General features: G+C 41.2%; 1 protein-coding gene across 1 annotated transcript in view; it reads left to right on the plus strand.

Moving 5' to 3' along the window:
- The window catches only part of ctnnd2a (catenin (cadherin-associated protein), delta 2a), a 386866-nt gene that overhangs the window by 262481 nt on the left and 106367 nt on the right, over positions 1-18018 (plus strand). The window lies entirely within an intron of this gene.

Here is an 18018-nt window from a genome sequence, read left to right on the forward strand (position 1 = left end):
TCTCTCTCTCTCTCTCTCTCTCTATCTCTCTCCAGTCTCCCTCTCTTATTAGATTTCCACCTCCTCTATCCCTCTCTCTCTCTCTCTCTCTCTCTCTCTCTCTCTCTCTCTCTCTCTCTCTCTCTCTCTATCTCTATCTCTCTCCAGTCTCCCTCTCTTATTAGATTTCCACCTCCTCTATCCCTCTCTCTATCTCTCTCTCCAGTCTCCCTCTCTTTATTGATTTCTCTCTCTGTCTGGGATTTCTGTTCTGCGCTGTCAGCCCTGACTTAGCTCTAGACATTATATATACACACACACATGGATGCACACACACACGTACACACTGCAAACAAAATAATCAGTAGGTGTTTTTGTGAGTCTGTGTTTTTATGTGTACATGTGTGTGGTGTAGGTGTGTATTTATGTGTACATGTGGGTGTGTCTATGTGTACATGTGGGTGTGTCTTTATGTGTACATGTGAGTGATGTGGGTATGTATTTATGTGTACATGTGGGTGGTGTGGGTGTGTATTATGTGTACATGTGGGTGTGTATTAATGTGTACATGTGGGTGTGTATTTATGTGTGCATGTGGGTTGGTGTGGGTATGTATTTTCAGCATGTGGGTGAATATGAATAGGTGTGTGCGTCCGAATGTGTGTGTATTTATGTGTACATGTGGGTGGTGTGGGTGTGTATTTATGTGTACATGTGTGTTGGTGTGGGTGTGTATTTATGTGTACATGTGGGTGGTGTGGGTGTGTATTTATGTGTACATGTGGGTGTGTATTTATGTGTACATGTGGGTGGTGTGGGTGTGTATTTATGTGTACATGTGGGTACATTTTTCAGCATGTGGGTGAGTGTGAATATGAATATGTGTGTGCGTCCGTTTGCATGCTAGTGTATTTCCTTGCGCCCACATTCGTCAGTGTAACAATCAATGGTGTTTGTTTTTTCCGGAACCTTTCCACTATCTTAATTAGCATAGCTTTAATTAAAGCTTCATCCCTACGTTCCATGTTCCGTCTTCTTGCATCTCATTGTGTTTATCAGTGTAATTACTGAACGCTGTGTATCCACTTCAGCCTGTGAGATCACTGCTTTAATAGAGTCTATTTACCGTACTGAATGGACTGGGCTGGCTCTGCCGTACACATGGAAAGTAACATCAACACTATGGGGAAAGAGAGGGAGAGAGAGGGGAAGGATAGAGGGGTGTAGATACCGAGAGACCAAGAGACCAAGAGAGACCCCCCCCCCCCCCCCCCCCCTATCAAAATTGGATTTGTTTTCTAATTCTTTGTTGGTCTGTGTAGTCTAAGGGAAATATGTGTCTCTTGGTCATTCATTTGGCAGGTTAGGAAGCTCAGTTTCCACCTAATTTTGTGGGCAGTAGGCACATCTTTCTCTCTCAGTCCCTCAGAGGTTAATGATGATTGAAGGGTAAATAATTAGCATGTGTTTTAATATGTGCACCACCAAACAGAGCTGTTCAATCAGTCATCAGCCCTGACAGGCCTTGTCCAATCAGATTAGCTGCTGCCGTTTACCCTGACCTCCATGCCTCCTGTGTGTACCTGTCACTCCCATTGCATTTTGGGTAGGACCAGAAAAGCTAATTCTCCAGAGCCAGACATTTCTCACTCCCCTAAGGTTAGGATTAAGGATATGCTAGCTAGCCATTACTACATTAGCTTAGCATTGCTAAATTATGTTGTCTTATGGTTGGGGGAACAACATTTGAGATGTCATGGGTGCTGTGAAAATATGACTCTGCTTAGAGAGACCTGTCTTCAGGACTCAAAGACAGCTTTAACAGCTTTCATGTTTTCAGGTCATTCATTTTTCTTCATTTTTTACATTTTTGTTGTCTTTTTCTTCTGAAAGTGTGTTGTGAGAGACATGAAAGCTAGCGATTGATCAAATAGTGCACTGGTTAAGTGTGTGTGTGTGTGTGTTTGTGTTTGGGATGTGTTTGTGTGTTGTGTATGATGTGGTCACACAACACACACAACACTTGCACACACACACACATCTTGGCATGCGCGCAGAGTTATTTTATTAGCAGATCAAACCCCTTTCTGTTAACTGTCACACACGGATGAACGTGTGTGTACACGCTCATGCGTGCACACAGGCACACACACACTTAATCTAATCTCCTGTGTGATTTAAGGAGTGTGTGAGGGGCTCTCCCTTTAAATCCCTTAAACGCCTAGGGATCCCCTCCTCCATCCCTCCATCTCACTCTACCTTCATCCCTCTCTATCTCCCTCCTTCCCTGATCCCTCGATCTCTCTAACAAACACTTATCATTGCAGCAGATAAAAGACATTGACATAGAGGCTTTATTTATCTACCAGAACCAGGGGGAACAATCAGGCTGGTAAGAGTACTTAGGTAAGGTGCACTAAGTCTCTGTTTAAACTGTATTGGACAGTTTTTATAGGTTAACACGAATGACCTCGCCAAGAGGTTTAGACCTCTTGGTGAAATATGAAACACTTCTGACCCGCACAAGGTTGTAGGTTCGAATCCCATTAGGGCTACTAATTTTGCTGCGCTCTGTTTCAGTACTTGGCTCTTTAGAGGTAAACAACCTCAGGGCTCAAGTTGCATAGTGTATTCTTTGGAGTAGTGAGTACTGTATTTCTGGGCTTTGATGATGTCACTTCAGAACAAAAGTAAATCTACATGTGCCTTCATCAGAACATCACTCGGTGGTAAAGCAGAAACAAAATCAATCCTTGCAACAAAATCCAATTTGGAGTAAAACTGTCAGCTCTATTGCTTTCTTTCCTTCTTGGGGTTTACACGGTTCAGTGACAGAAAGCTGTGAAGAGAGTGAAAAAGAGAGAGAGGTAAAAGACAGGGAGAGAACGAAAAGTGAGGAGAAAAATAGATAGAAAATGAATGCAATGAGGTAAAGAGAGAGAGAGACACAGAGAGAGACAGGTAGAGAAACCAAGAGAGAGACACAGAGACACAGAGAGAGAGACACACAGAGAGAGACAGAGAGACAGAGAGAGACCAAGAGAGAGAAAAAGAGAGAGAGAGAGAGTCCACACCAGACCCTGACCATAGCGTCAACATCATAGCAGAACAGACAAATGAACAACCCCAAGCCCAGAGCTGGTAGTCCCATCCACCAAACTACCAGGTGTGAAACAGGGAAGGGACTCAGGGTTATGCTAATTTGGTATAGAGCAGACCTAACTCACTCCATTAAATTAATCAAAACAGGAACATTTTACATTTGGCTAGAAATTCAAAAGCAAATTATCTTATAGAGAAAAATGTCATCCTGTGTGCTACCTATATCCCTCCACTAGAATTCCCATACATTAATGAAGACAGCTTCTCCATCCTGGAGGGGGAAATCAATCATTTCCAGGCCCAGGGACATGTACTAGTCTGTGATGACCTAAATGCCAGAACCGGACAATAATCTGACACCCTCAGCACACAGGGGGACAAACACCTGCCCCCATAGGCACAACTATGTCAACATAACCAACAAAAACGGGTCACAACTCCTGCCGCTCTGTCGCACACTGGATATGTACATAGTCAATGGTAGGCTTCGAGGGGACTCCTATGGTAGGTACACCTATAGCTCATATCTTGGCAGTAGTACTGTAGACTACTTTATCACTGACCTCAACCCAGAGTCTCTGAGTGTTCATAGTCAGCCCACTGACACCCCTATCAGACCACAGCAAAATCACAGTCTACTTGAACAGAGCAAATCTCAATCATGAGGCATCAAAGCCTAAGGTACTGAGTAACATTAAGAAATGCTGTAGATGGAAGGAATGTAGTTTGGAAACCCACCAGAAAACAATTAGGCTAAAACAAATTCAATCCCTTTTAGACAACTTCCTGGGTAAAACGTTCCACTATACTAGTGAAGGTGTAAACTTGGCAGTAGAAAATCTTAACAGTATATTTGACCTCTCAGCTCCCCAATCAAATCTAAAAATCTCAAATAGAAACCCGAAGCAAATGAACAACAATGACAAATAGTTTGATGAAGAATGCAAAAATCTAAGAAAGAGATTGAGAAACCTGTCCAACCAACCTGAGTCTACGCCTTCACTATGGTGAATCCCTAAAACAATACAGAAATACACTACGGGAAAAGGAACAGCACGTCAGAAATCAGCTCAATGTAATTGAAGAATCCATAGACTCTAACCACTTCTGGGAAAATTGGAAAACACTAAACAAATCAAATTTATATAGCCCTTCTTACATCAGCTGATATCTCAAAGTGCTGTACAGAAACCCAGCCTAATACCCCAAACAGCAAGCAATGCAGGTGTAGAAGCACGGTGGCTAGGAAAAACTCCCTAGAAAGGCCAAAACCTAGGAAGAAACCTAGAGAGGAACCAGGCTACGAGGGGTGGCCAGTCCTCTTCTGGCTGCGCCAGGTGGAGATTATAACAGAACATGGCCAAGATGTTCAAATGTTCATAAATGTCCAGCATGGTCAAATAATAATAATCACAGTGGTTGCAGATGGTGCAACAGGTCAGCACCTCAGGAGTAAATGTCAGTTGGCTTTTCATAGCCGATCATTAAGAGCATCTCTACCGCACCTGCTGTCTCTAGAGAGTTGAAAACAGCAGGTCTGGGATAGGTAGCATGTCAGGTGAAGAGGTCAGGGTTCCATAGCCACAGGCAGAACAGTTGAAACTGGAGCAGCAGCACGGCCAGGTGGACTGGGGACAGCAAGGAGTCATCATGTCAGGTCCTCTGAGAGAGAGAAAGAAAGAGAGAGAATTAGAGAATTAATTCACACAGGACACCTAAAAACAAACACAAAGAATTATCTATCCAAAATGGAGATGTATGGGTAAACCACTTCTCCAATCTTTTTGGCTCTATAACAAAGAACAAACAGCAAAAACATATACAGTACATGATCAAATACAAATCTTAGAATCAACTATTAAAGATTCCAGTGGGTTCTGGCATTCTCCAATTACCTTGAATAAGCTACAGGACAAAATAAAAACCCTCCAACCCAAAAAGGCATGTGGTGTTGATGGTATCCTCAATGAAATGATAAAATATACAGACAACAAATTCCAATTGGCTATACTAAAACTCTTTAACATCCTCCTTAGCTCTGGCATCTTCCCCAATATTTGGAACCAAGGACTGATCACCCCAATCCACAAAGGTGGAGCCAAATCTGACCCCAATAACTACCGTGGGATATGCGTCAACAGCATCCTCTGCAGTATCATTAACAGCAGACTCGCACATTTCCTCAGTGAAAACAAAGTACTGAGCAAATGTCAAATTGGCTTTTTACCAAATTACCATACAGCGGACCACATATTCACCCTGCACACCCTAATTGACAAACAAACAAATCAAAACAAATGCAAAGTCTTCTCATGCTTTGTTGATTTCAAAAAAGCCTTTGACTCAATTTGGCATGAGGGTCTGCTATACAAATTGATGGAAAGAGGTGTTGGGGGGGGAAACATACAACATTATAAAATCCATGTACACAAACAGCAAGTGTGAGGTTAAAACACACATATTACTTCCCACATGGCCGTGGGGTGAGACAGGGATGCAGTTTAAGCTCCACCCTCTTCAACATATATCAACGAATTGGCACGGGCGCTAGAAAAATATGCAGCATCCGGCGTCACCCTACTAGAATCTGAAGTCAAATGTCTACTGTTTGCTGATGATCTGGTGCTTCTGTACCCAATCAAGGAGGGCATACAGCAGCACCTAGATATTCTGCACAGATTCTGACAGACCTGGGACCTGACAGCAAATCTCAGTAAGACCAAAATAATGGTGTTCCAAAAAAGGTCCTGTCGCCAGGACCACAAATAGAAATTCCATCTAGACACCATTGCCCTAGAGCACACAAAACACTATACATACCATGGCATAAACATCAGTGCCACAGGTAACTTCCACAAAGCTGTAAATGATCTGAGAGACAAGGCAAGAAGGGCATTTTATGCCATCAAAAGGAACATAAAATTCAACATACCAATTAGGATCTGGCAAAAAAAGAATTGAATCAGTTATAGAACCCATTGCCATTTATAGTTGTGAGGTCTGGGGTCCGCTCACCAACCAAAGATTCACAAAATGGGACGAACACCAAATTGAGACTCTGCATGCAGAATTCTGCAAAAATATCCTCAGTGAAAAAAAACTATGCATGCAGAGCAGAATTTGTCCGATACCCGCTAATTATTAAAATCCAGAAGAGAGCCATTAAATTCTACAACCACCTAAAAGAAAGCGCTTCCCAAACCTTCCATATCAAAGACATCACCTAAAGAGAAATTAACCTGGAGAAGAGCCCCCTAAGCAAGCTGGTCCTGAGGCTCTTTTCACAAACCGACCCACAGAGCCCCAGGACAGCAACACAATTACTCATACTGTAGAAAATTTACTGTATAAATTACAGTAAATTAACAGCAAAAAAATGACCAGTAAATTTACTGTAAATTAGAATTACAACATGTTGCTGTAGATGTACTACAATAACTTACTGTTTATAATTAACAGCAATTTGCTGTATATTTACAGTACCTGTACACCTTTCTAATTACAATGTTATTGTTCTTCTATTTTATGAAATGCACAGGATTTACTTGGTAACTCGAATTGCTGTAATTGATTTTAATGTATTTTTGCTCTAAAACTGCAGTTATCTGTTGTATGTGATTTTACAGTAACTTTTGACATTTGTGACTCCACCTGGATTCGGTCTCATGTAGAAAAAAATAGAAATTGTGTTTTTTACATTGGCAAAAAGTAGAGACTCAGAGCTACAACATGGTATATCATACACTGCATGTTTTTTTTTAGGAACAATGGGAAAGTAATTCTGCTTTGCTTTTGGTAAACTTGTAAACTCACTTTTGAGAAAAGGGCCTTTGAATGTTTTGGTACATACTCCTCTTAAGCCAGCCCCACCCATCTCTTTAAGGATTCACATGTGAGGTCATGTGCTAAACAGTGAGTAGTGTAGTGAAGATTAAGACTAAAAGTGGTAGTATCCTACAATAAGGAAAAATTCCAGGTAGACAGAAAGTGTCCATATAAAAATATTTGATAAATATTAGACCACACTTACCCAGACACACTTGTTGCACCACTGCTCAAATGCCTTAACACCAGTTCATTAGCATACTTTATATACTGTTACACACACACTTATCAAATAGTATTCCATACATAAGTTAAGGCCACGCAACCTGAGTTGGAACCTGAGTGAGGTGCACATGTACAGTACATAAACAGATGCACGCGCCATATATTTAGGTGGTGGACACTTGATACGGTCACATGGTATGTCACAAAATCATGTTACGACCACATATCAATATTCATTTTTTATATCAATATTTTGCTAAGTCTTGCTAAGTGGATGGGTCTCTACAGAAGGTGTAAATGGTACAGCCAAATGGTTACTTGCATAGTAGCAATATCAGAAATAGATAGTGTCAATATAAATAACATATACAGTATGTACACAAACATCAATAACGATAGTGATAGACGAGGTAGTTATATGCATACAATCAGGGGTAAAGTGGCTGAGCAGCAGGATAAACAAAAAATAGTAGCAGCAACGTATGGCGTGTGTGTTAGGAGAGAGAGTCACTTAAATAGAGGCACTGCAGAAGGTGCTGATGACTGGTCCATCCGAACCACGCATGAACAGGGGAATCTATATTCGGAGAGCCTGTTTCTGTCCTGCCCTTGACTTTGGTGCAGGGCATGTGATGTCCATAGCCTCTTCATCGCAAAACTACCTGATCTTCTCAAAAACATCATTTTGTCTAGCTGTGTCCAGGCCAGGTGGTGCTTGTACAGGCAGACCATCTATGAGAGGAAGAATGTCTGTGTTGCGCAGCAGCTGAAACCTGGTGCCGACCTGAATTGCTGGTACTGCTTGATCTGTGGCAGCGGCCTGAAGGACAGAGTCAGGTGTTGTTGCCAGCCATAGCTTTCCACCAGCACCGTACCATCCTCCAGTCCAACCAGCTGTGGGATGTTGACCCCTGTCACAGTGTTGTCCTTCACAACACCAGCAATCTCAGACAAAGTGTTCACTCTGTTATTTCTGAAGCGCTGCTTGATGAGGCTGAAGCACCAGTCAGTCGGGGGCAAACTTGGAGTGGCCTGTGATCAGGAAGTGAAGGACCAGACTGTGGCGAGCTTGTGCATGGTCCACCAGAGACAATACCAGAGCACAAACGTGTTCTTATTTTGGCCACTGCGGTTATCACAATTCAAGTCCACACGTGTTTCTCCAACTCCGTAGTTGGTGAAGAAATGTTGCATGTAGTTGATGACTGCGCTGCTGCCTTTGCTGGATGACATGCCTTCATCAACCAAGTAGTTGACTTGTTGTGGCATTCCTTCACAGCAGACACCAAACAAGCCACACTTGCGAGGAGTTAAAAGTAGATGGGACCTGGTTGCATAGGGTCAGAAGGATAGTGCACCTGCAAACAACAAAAGAACATTTAGAGAAATTACAATTGATTGTCTCACCCCTGTCAATCTGTCTTTACACAGCTCAATGAAAGGTATTTTCCTGCCTCCCATATATATATATATATTTATATATATAAATATAGTTTTTTGTTGAGTGCATATCTATCTGTCCATCTATGTCCTTAATCAGTATGATGGAGGAAATGTTGCTTACTTGTTGAGCAAAATCCAAGCTGTAATGCATCCTGATGTCTTTTCTTGCTGGTTCAGTAGAACCCCAGAGACAACTGCAGGTCTTGACAGGTGGTCTTGCAGTCAGCAACCATCTTCTGGTAGACAGACCTCTCACTCTGAACAAGCAGGAGATGCTGCTCTTGCTTCTTAAGCTTGGCTGACTTAACAGCTTCTGGCAGGTCTGAAGACCTGATAGTTGTTCCTCTGGCACTGCCAGCACAGGTCTGTCCTGGGCTTAGTGCTTGAGATGTGGGGCAGCAATTTTCTACACATATTCCTGAAGGAAGACAGCCCGACTACACGTGCCTCTGTAAAATACTGAAATAATGTGAGATCAATAAAAGTAGTGCCAATCATGTTGGAGGTCAATTAAATAATGTAAATGTGTTTATGCTTTACATACCAAGTGTTGTCATTGATTCCTTGTAGAGACGCCACCCTGCTACTTTTGTCACATGGGATGGAAGCAGTTTCCCACCAAAGTATTTGTGTCCTGAGTAGAGTCCTGGTAATACCATTGCATTATCCTCTACGTAGTTGTTGATAAAGTTCACCACTTGCTGCAAGGTCTCATGCTTCAGGCGTAACCTGTGCTTGCTTCGGTCAGCTCTCTTTTTGATGGGAGGCATTAGACCATTCTCCTTGTATGACTGGTGGAGGAGAGTCAGGCATGTTCTACTGATGCTGAAAGACAAATTCCTGTTACAAATATTTTAGCATTATGATACAATATAGGCAAAATGGCATTTTGAGATCATTACATACAGTTCATACACGTAATGTTGCTAGCTAGCCAGCCATCTAACGTCAGCTGGCTAGCTAACAGCAAGCTTTAACTAGCAATACAAACCGATTGTCATATCTAGCTAAAGTTAACCAAATAGTTACAATGTTAGCTAGTAAGCCAGCCATCGAAGTTCAGCTGGCGAGCTAACAGCAAGATTTAACTAGCAATACAAACCGATTGTCATATCTAGCTAAAGTTAACCAAATAGGTTCAATGTTATCTAGTTAGCTATCTAACATTAGGCTATAACTAGCAATGCGAAATGGCATTCTGAGAAAACATCACAAACGATATTTTTACCTAAATCAGGAATTTCCTCATGGTCTGATTCATTTTCAGTCAGAGAGAGTCAGCATGGCACGATCGTCCTCCAGAAAGTAGTCCATCACAACTTTTCCCCACTGACCTTTGTCTCTAGAGCCTGATAAATTCAGGGCAGCAATATTATTGAGAGCAGTAGCAACATATTTACCAGTTCTCCATAGCTAACATTATATCTTTAGAAAAAACTGCAGTAGAAAGGATTATCTATGCATAACGAGCAGCTCATTTTATAGATACAATATGCTACACCGCAAACCAATCCAAACTCATCTCTTTGCATGTCCAGCCCACTCATTAGCTCAGGTAATCATGGCTAGTTTCCTGAATCGGGTCACATTTACAGATAAAATATGCCATTAGTACTGTAAATTTCTAAAACATTTGCATTACCAAAACAAGTAAACATAATACAAAAAATAAACAAAACAAAGTGTTTCCCACTGCTGCTCAGTGGGAAATGCCAATAAATTGTAGCCAGATGGGCTGCATCAAAAACGCCTCAATTACAAACCTACACTTTTCCCCTAGCACCTATCAAAATGATTAATCAGGACAGAATACAATTGTTAATCTTAACAGTATTGGTATGACATAACTTTTAAAAAATCAAGGCTTTCCATTATAGCATTAGTTAAGATGTAACCACCCCATCTACAAAACTGAGAAGCATCTTCCTTCACAAATTGAAAGATTGCGCAAAATGATGTTTAATGATATTCTAGCTTGTTTGTGACATAAAAAAGAATGATATTTTGTCACAAGGCTATTCTGCATTCAGATGTAAAGCAATTTTTTTCAACAAAAAAGTTTCAAACGTATCAATCTTCAAAAGAGATCGTCATCCTGAATAAGGTGTTTATACCTGTCCCAGCATAGAAAGTGACAGATAAGAAAGGCACTGGTATACTGTGTGTGTCTTTCAGACACAGGTAACTCAAATATCGCATTGCCTCGCTTTGAGCTTAAAAAAAGAAAACATGTATCTTGTTTGCTACTAAGAGGAGTAGTAGGGCCTACTCTCAACAGAGTTTTGTGCAACATGTCTGCCTGGCCTTATCTTAGGAGGTTTGTCATTACCTTCACTCCCATGTTAAATGCAGAGTATGTAGGTTTGTGAAGGGTAATTGGACTTTTTAATTATGTGAGATTATGGTTAGAAAAGATCTCAATGAAAATGTTGTCATATTCCCAGATTCCTAATTATGCCCTTCCCAAAACAAAATACTCAAGCTTTAATAACGGTTGTCTAGTCAAGTTTTGAGGAATTAAAAAAATATATATATTATAATTGTTTGATTTATTTCACCTTTTTTTAAACTAACCAGCAGCAATCCACCCTGCATACCACTGCTGGCTTGCTTCTGAAGCTAATCAGGGTTGGTCCTGGTCAGTCACTGGATGGGAGACCAGATGCTGCTGGAAATGGTGTTGGAGGGTCAGTAGGAGGCACTCTTTCCTCTGGTCTAAAAAAATATCACAATCCCCCAGGGCAGTGATTGGGGACACTACCCTGTGTAGGGTGCTGTCTTTCGGATGGGATGTTAAACGGGTGTCCTGACTCTCTGAGGTCATCAAAGATCCCATGGCACTTATCGTAAGAGTAGGGGTGTTAACCCTAGTGTCCTGGCTAAATTCCCAATCTGGCCCTCAAACCATCATGGTCACCTAATAATCCCCAGTTTACAATTGGCTCATTCATCCCTCTCCCCTGTAACTATTCCCCAGGTTGTTGCTGTAAATGAGAATGTGTTCTCAGTCAACTTACCTGGAAAAAATAATACATAAATAACTAGGCAAGTCAGTTAAGAACAAATTCTTATTTAAGTCGCTGGGTAAATTGTGCGCCGCCCTATGGGACTCCCAATCATGGCCGGATGTGATACAGGCTGGATCCGAACCAGGGACTGTAGAGAAGCCAGAGTAAATGCCAGACATTTCCAAACATCCAGAGTAGCATTACTTCCTCAACAATATGTCAATTTCAGTGCATACTGGATCATTTTCAAACACTTAAAGTGTAAAAAAAAACAAAAAAGAGTCAACCCCAGTGACAAACCAAACTGTCTTGAGCAGGTCACAATTGACAAAAATAAATAAAATGTTTGCCCAGGAGGAACTAGCCTATAGCTGTTCAAAGTCCATTATCTTCCTGGGCAGAGTACAGACATGTACATTCATTGTGTGTCTCTTCTTCTCCACTACCTTTCCGCTTTTCTTGCTGATGACCTCTGCTGTGGCGGTCTTCGAGCCAGTGGATGGATTGATTCCAGCAAAACTGTGAAAACAAAGTGCACACCCAGACAAAATTGTAGAAAGATGGTCCCCTGATGTCTTCAAAAGTGTCTGAAGTGTTCTGCATTACCTCTGTACATTGTCCCCAGCTCAAATAATGGCTTCACATTATGTGTTTATGCTCTGACAAAGGAGCCTTTCAAACGTATCAACATATCTTGATTCAATTAACCTGCCAAACCAAGCTGTGGTACAAAATGCCTCAGTTTATAGCCCCCGCAACAGAATTCTCCCAAGGACGAAGCATATTTTTGTTTACCTTTGGATGAACTCCAGGGTGTGCGAAGCCTCCTCTTGGTATTTCAGATTGAAGGTATAGAATGAGGCTGCCAGCACTGCCACTAAGTAGGAGTGGACTGACATCACAACCTCCTTCTCAATGCTTATTATCCATTTGGCAACAGTCATTGTGTAACCTGAAATCAGATCACATTTATGTTTCACAATGGCTTCTGTGAAACATTGCTATTATAAGGCCCTGTCTAAAAACAATTACTCACGCAGAAAGTCTTATTGGATACATTACCTTGAACAATCAGTCTTGGTGAGTCTGGCAGTGGAATTGATCACTCCACATCTGTGGCTGACACCTGTCGTGTCTGTGACTGTCATTAAATGTGAAGAGTGTTATTTTATCAAATCAATTCTTTATGTGTAATTATTATTACGTGATTAAACTAATCATGTAATCTTTAATTAATTAGGAAGTCGGGGCACCACGGGAAAATGTTTTTAGAGTCTCTATTTTCCGAATCGACTCTTCAAATATGTTCATATCTTATCAAAACAGTTGCTTATTAATGAATTGTACCTCATCAGTTCTCATTACTGAACGTCTCAAACCCTTGGATATATGCACGAACCCTAGCCTCCATAATGAATCAGCAATATACAAATTGGCTTAATTATTTATTTACTAACTAACTAATGAAATCACAGAAATACATAAACAAACAATATAGTTATTGGTTACTAACACAATGAAATTGATAAGTCCCTAGTGGGCTAAACCGGTATTGTGGCTTGGTAGACAATGGAAAGGGGTGGGGACAGATAAAAAGCGGGAAAGACAAAATGGATTCACTACACACAGTTGATAATTATATTCATGGAAATGCTAATCCTTTGCACATGAACGGCCGCTCATCTGAAAATAATTGCAATGTATATATTTACGCCCGTACTGTATGTCAATGTTGTCTTCTCTGTTGGAATCGCCGGTCCATCTGCTGGAGAGTCAGTTCATCAGAGAGTCTCTGGTTAACTTCCCCAGAAGTTACAATGTCTTTTGTAGTTGTCGATTTCTCAGCAGCTCTGGATAGTGTCTGTTGTATTGGATACGTCAGGCGTATAGATGGTCGTTGCATAGAATAGATGCTTCCGCGGTTGTCTGTATTCTCGTACTAGATTTACGTAATTTCCAACTGCAGACTAGTAATTCTACGTCTAGGATTTACTCTTATTCTGTAGGGATTGATAGTCTCAGAGTTGAACCATTTCCAGCCATGTAGCCAACACTACATGCTGTCTGGTCTCCTGGGCCTGTAGAGTTGTAGTTCTTAACCATTTCAACATATAGCGTCAGCTCCATGTTTTGTAGTCTAATGTAAATTTTGTCAGGAGTGGGTTCTATACACTTCTGAGAAAAGGGCGGTCCATGACGCCAACGTAATTTCTATGCTCACGTGGGCCACTGATTTGGTTAACTTTATATGAAAACCCATATTTTCTCATTTAGAAGGTTAACATCACATGACATCTTTTCATAAATAGTTTCATGTTTAATCATATGCGTTTCACAATAGTTAGATGTAAACCCGATATTTAAGAAAGAACTGTACACAACCAAAGACATAGTAATGAGTGTTTCCTGTCCCTCATGAGATCACCAAATGAAACACACTCGTTACGAGTGTCCCTTAAGTGTCCACGGACCACTCAAACATTCTCAAAAATATAAATATTGTTTAGTTATTCAAACTTTAGATGTCCAAGGGTCTCTCTGTGTTCCACAGTTTACATTCCAACCTCGAACACTACAGAGCACAGAGGCAGCGTATTTTATGACCGCCATAAAACAGTCGACTTCCCGCTCTCCCCCTCTACGAGAGAGAGCACGCTGTAGAGTGGACCCATTGTAACCTGTTCCTTCAGATCGTCACAGGAGAGTTATGACACAAAGATAAAATATATACAAGATATAAAATATATAAGATATCTTTTATATATCTTATATAAGATATGAAAGATATAAAACAACAAATTCTATAACTTTAAATTCACATATTTTGAACATTTGGCACATCATCATTTTAAACTTCTAAAATTACATAGAAAAGCATTATTTTATGCATAAGATGCAGATGAATGTAAAACTCACATCAGCCTGTAGAAGGAGTGCATCTGTCCATTCTTTGAAATAGGACATCAGCAGGAGGACAACACAAGGGCCAACTGCAGTCTCTCCACCCTTTTCAAACCTTGACAGGATGTGCCAAACCTCTTCATTTGTTGGTTTGTAGTGGAAGTATTGTATAATAATCTTTCCTTTTTCTACCATTGTTGCATACATTTTTTTCCAGGATTGAGACATCTGTCGGTAACTTGAAGTGGTTGTAGAGTTCCTTCTGTGTGAAAAGGTATGGCCACTTACTTCTCAGCTCGGGCTATCTTAGGTGCTGGGCTAGTGTTGATGGCACAGCGCTGTAAGTAAAATGTTGCTTGCATGAGAGAGTTGTCCTCTGTCACCTCCTGTCGGCCCTTCTCTGGATTAAAGCTGCTCCATTTCCTTACGCTTTGCCTCCAAAGTTTCTTCCGTTTCTTCTTTGGGAAAGTCTGGCTGCCATCTTACACAGCCGTGTTTGTCTGGCTGCCATCTTACACAGCCGTGTTTGTCTGGCTGCCATCTTACACAGCCGTGTTTGTCTGGCTGCCATCTTACACAGCCGTGTTTGTCAGGCTGTCATCTTACACAGCCGTGTTTTTCTGGCTGCCATCTTACACAGCCGTGTTTGTCTGGCTGCCATCTTACACAGCCGTGTTTGTCTGGCTGCCATCTTACACAGCCGTGTTTGTCAGGCTGTCATCTTACACAGCCATGTTTGTCTGGCTGCCATCTTACACAGCCGTGTGTGTCTGGCTGCCATCTTACACAGCCGTGTTTGTCAGGCTGTCATCTTACACAGCCATGTTTGTCTGGCTGCCATCTTACACAGCCGTGTTTGTCTGGCTGCCATCTTACACAGCCGTGTTTGTCTGGCTGCCATCTTACACAGCCGTGTTTGTCAGTCGGCCCTCTTGCACTGATTACAGTCGATGAGCCTGAGAGTGTTTTTCTCTTTCTTAGTCATACCATAAGATTATCACCATTCTTATGCTCAACGCCTGTTTTCATCGGATTTAAGAGGGATCCATAGCCACTCCCAATTGTTGTGCCATCACTCATTGTATCAGCGACACCTTTACGGATACTGTTGTAGCATCGTCTTGGCTATTGCACAGCAATCTGCTCTGGTTGGATTAGGCTCAATAACTCTTATTGCATCTACTTTCATTCTTACCATCTCTCTTCGTTCTCCCGTGGTTGGCCGTGTACCTCTAGCGATGGCTGATCTCAGGTTCATGGACATTTTCCCCCAAGGGACAGTGAAGTTCTCCAGCCAGATGTCCAGGTCTACAGTACTGGTTGTACTGGTTGTTGACAAGGTTGTGCTGGATGTGGAGGATGACTGTGAAGGGGACGGGCTTGATGGCTCAAATGTTGATGTATCCTGGATGGCACTAGCTGTGTAACTCCTTGCTTGTCCTGGAAGTAAAATAGTTGCTAAACTCAGAAATCTAAAGTAATAAAATTCCAAACATTTCCTCTCAACTGTACAGTACTTGTAAATCTTTTAGCCAAATGTAATACCTTCAAATCTCCATGCATTTAGCAGCTTCCGGCATTGTATTGGTCTGGTGTGCTCCTGTAGGTCTTCTTCTTTAAGAAATTGAAGGCCTGGCTTTCCCTGTACTCCCACACTTGCTAGCTTGTCCAGGAGGGATGAAAGTGTCTGCTTGGGGAAATCTGGTAGCACAGACAATACTGCCTCTCTTATCTCCTCTCCTAGCAGTGTTATGGCTCTACAACAAAGGGAAAGAATGATGAAGGATCATCATTGATTTGCCAAATACCTTGTACTCCACTAAGGGGTAATCAACAAGGTCTTCATGCAGATAAAGTTTTAGTCCTGGGCTACTCCTGTTAGGCAGTGAATGCCTAAATCAACTAGCTGCACAGCCTGCTGCCTCTTTAAGACAGAATAAACAGAAGAGTAGCAATGGACCAGGATCAACTTCATCTCACCCATTTGCAATCCATCCTCATCTTTCCCCATCACAACATACATTCCCTTTCTGTACTTTGTGCTTTTGACAGTGATATCATTTAAAACAACTGTGTTATATACATTTGAAGTGAAATGCAGCGACTGAATCCTCAATCTTCTTGTTGTAATCGGTGGCATAAAAGTCAGTTCCCTTTTCTACTTGATTGAGAGGCGGAAATAAACTGCCAGCACTTAAATAGGCTTGGAACAGTTGGTGTTTCCCTGCTAGAGTCCCACGTAGATTGTTAAAGGTGTGCAATTTCCGTACACACATTTCTCAGTTCTGAAATTGGTATATTCATCAATAAGGACTTGAAGATAGGCCACCTGGTCAGCAGTAATGGCTAATGCACATATGTATCTGACGATTTGTCTTAGGAGCAAAATAAACTGCCATACACCACTATCTGGTAGATTTTTGATTCGATCTCCTACTAAGATGGGGAGTACTCTCCACAGACAACAGTTTTGTACAGCATATCCACTTACAGTTGAAGTCGGAAGTTTACATACACCTTAGCCAATTACATTTAAACTCAGTTTTTCACAATTCCTGACATTTAATCCTAGTAAAAATGTATTGTCTCAGGTCATTTAGGATCACCACTTTATTTTAAGCATGTGAAATGTCAGAATAATAGTAGAGAGAATGATTTATTTCAGCTTTTATTTATTTCATCACATTCCCAGTGGGTCAGAAGTTTACGTACACTCATTTAGTATTTGGTAGCATTGCCTTTAAATTGTTTAACTTGGGTCAAACGTTTCAAGTAGCCTTCCACAAGCTTCCCACAATAAGTTGGGTGAATTTTGGCCCATTCTTCATGACAGAGCTGGTGTAACTGTGTCAGTTGCACAAAATAAAAAGGAATTGTAGTCATTGTTGTCAACATTCTGGCTTATAAGGAAAACTTTGATTTTTGCATTGCTGTGTGCACACTGCCCACAAAATGAGGTGGAAACTGAGCTGCACTTCCTAACCTTCTGCCAAATGTATGACCATATTAGAGACACGTATTTTACACAGACCAACAAAGAATTCGAAAACAATTCAAATTTTGATAAACTCCCATATCTATTGGGTGAAATACCAGTGTGCCATCACAGCAGCAAGATTTGTGACCTGTTGCCACAGAGAAGGTCAACCGGTGAAGAACAAACACCATTGTAAATACAACCTATTTTTATGTTAATTTATTTTCCTTTTTGTACTTGAACTATTTGCACATCATTACAACACTGTATATAGATAGACAAAATATGACATTTGAAATGTCTTTATTCTTTTGGAACATTTGTGAGTGTAATGTTTACTGGTAATTTTTTATTGTTTATTCCACTTTTGTTTAATATCTATTTCACTTGCTTTGGCAATGTAAACATATGTTTCCCCTGCCAATAAAGCCCCTTAAATTGAATTGACAGAGCGAGAGCGAGAGACAGAGTGAGAGAGAGAGACAGAGCGAGAGAGAGAGAGAGAGAGAGAGAGAGAGAGGCACATTGAGAGAGAGAGACAGAGACACATTGAGAGAG

The sequence above is a fragment of the Oncorhynchus kisutch genome, linkage group LG18, assembly GCF_002021735.2.
Source record: "Oncorhynchus kisutch isolate 150728-3 linkage group LG18, Okis_V2, whole genome shotgun sequence".
Lineage (NCBI taxonomy): Eukaryota > Metazoa > Chordata > Actinopteri > Salmoniformes > Salmonidae > Oncorhynchus > Oncorhynchus kisutch.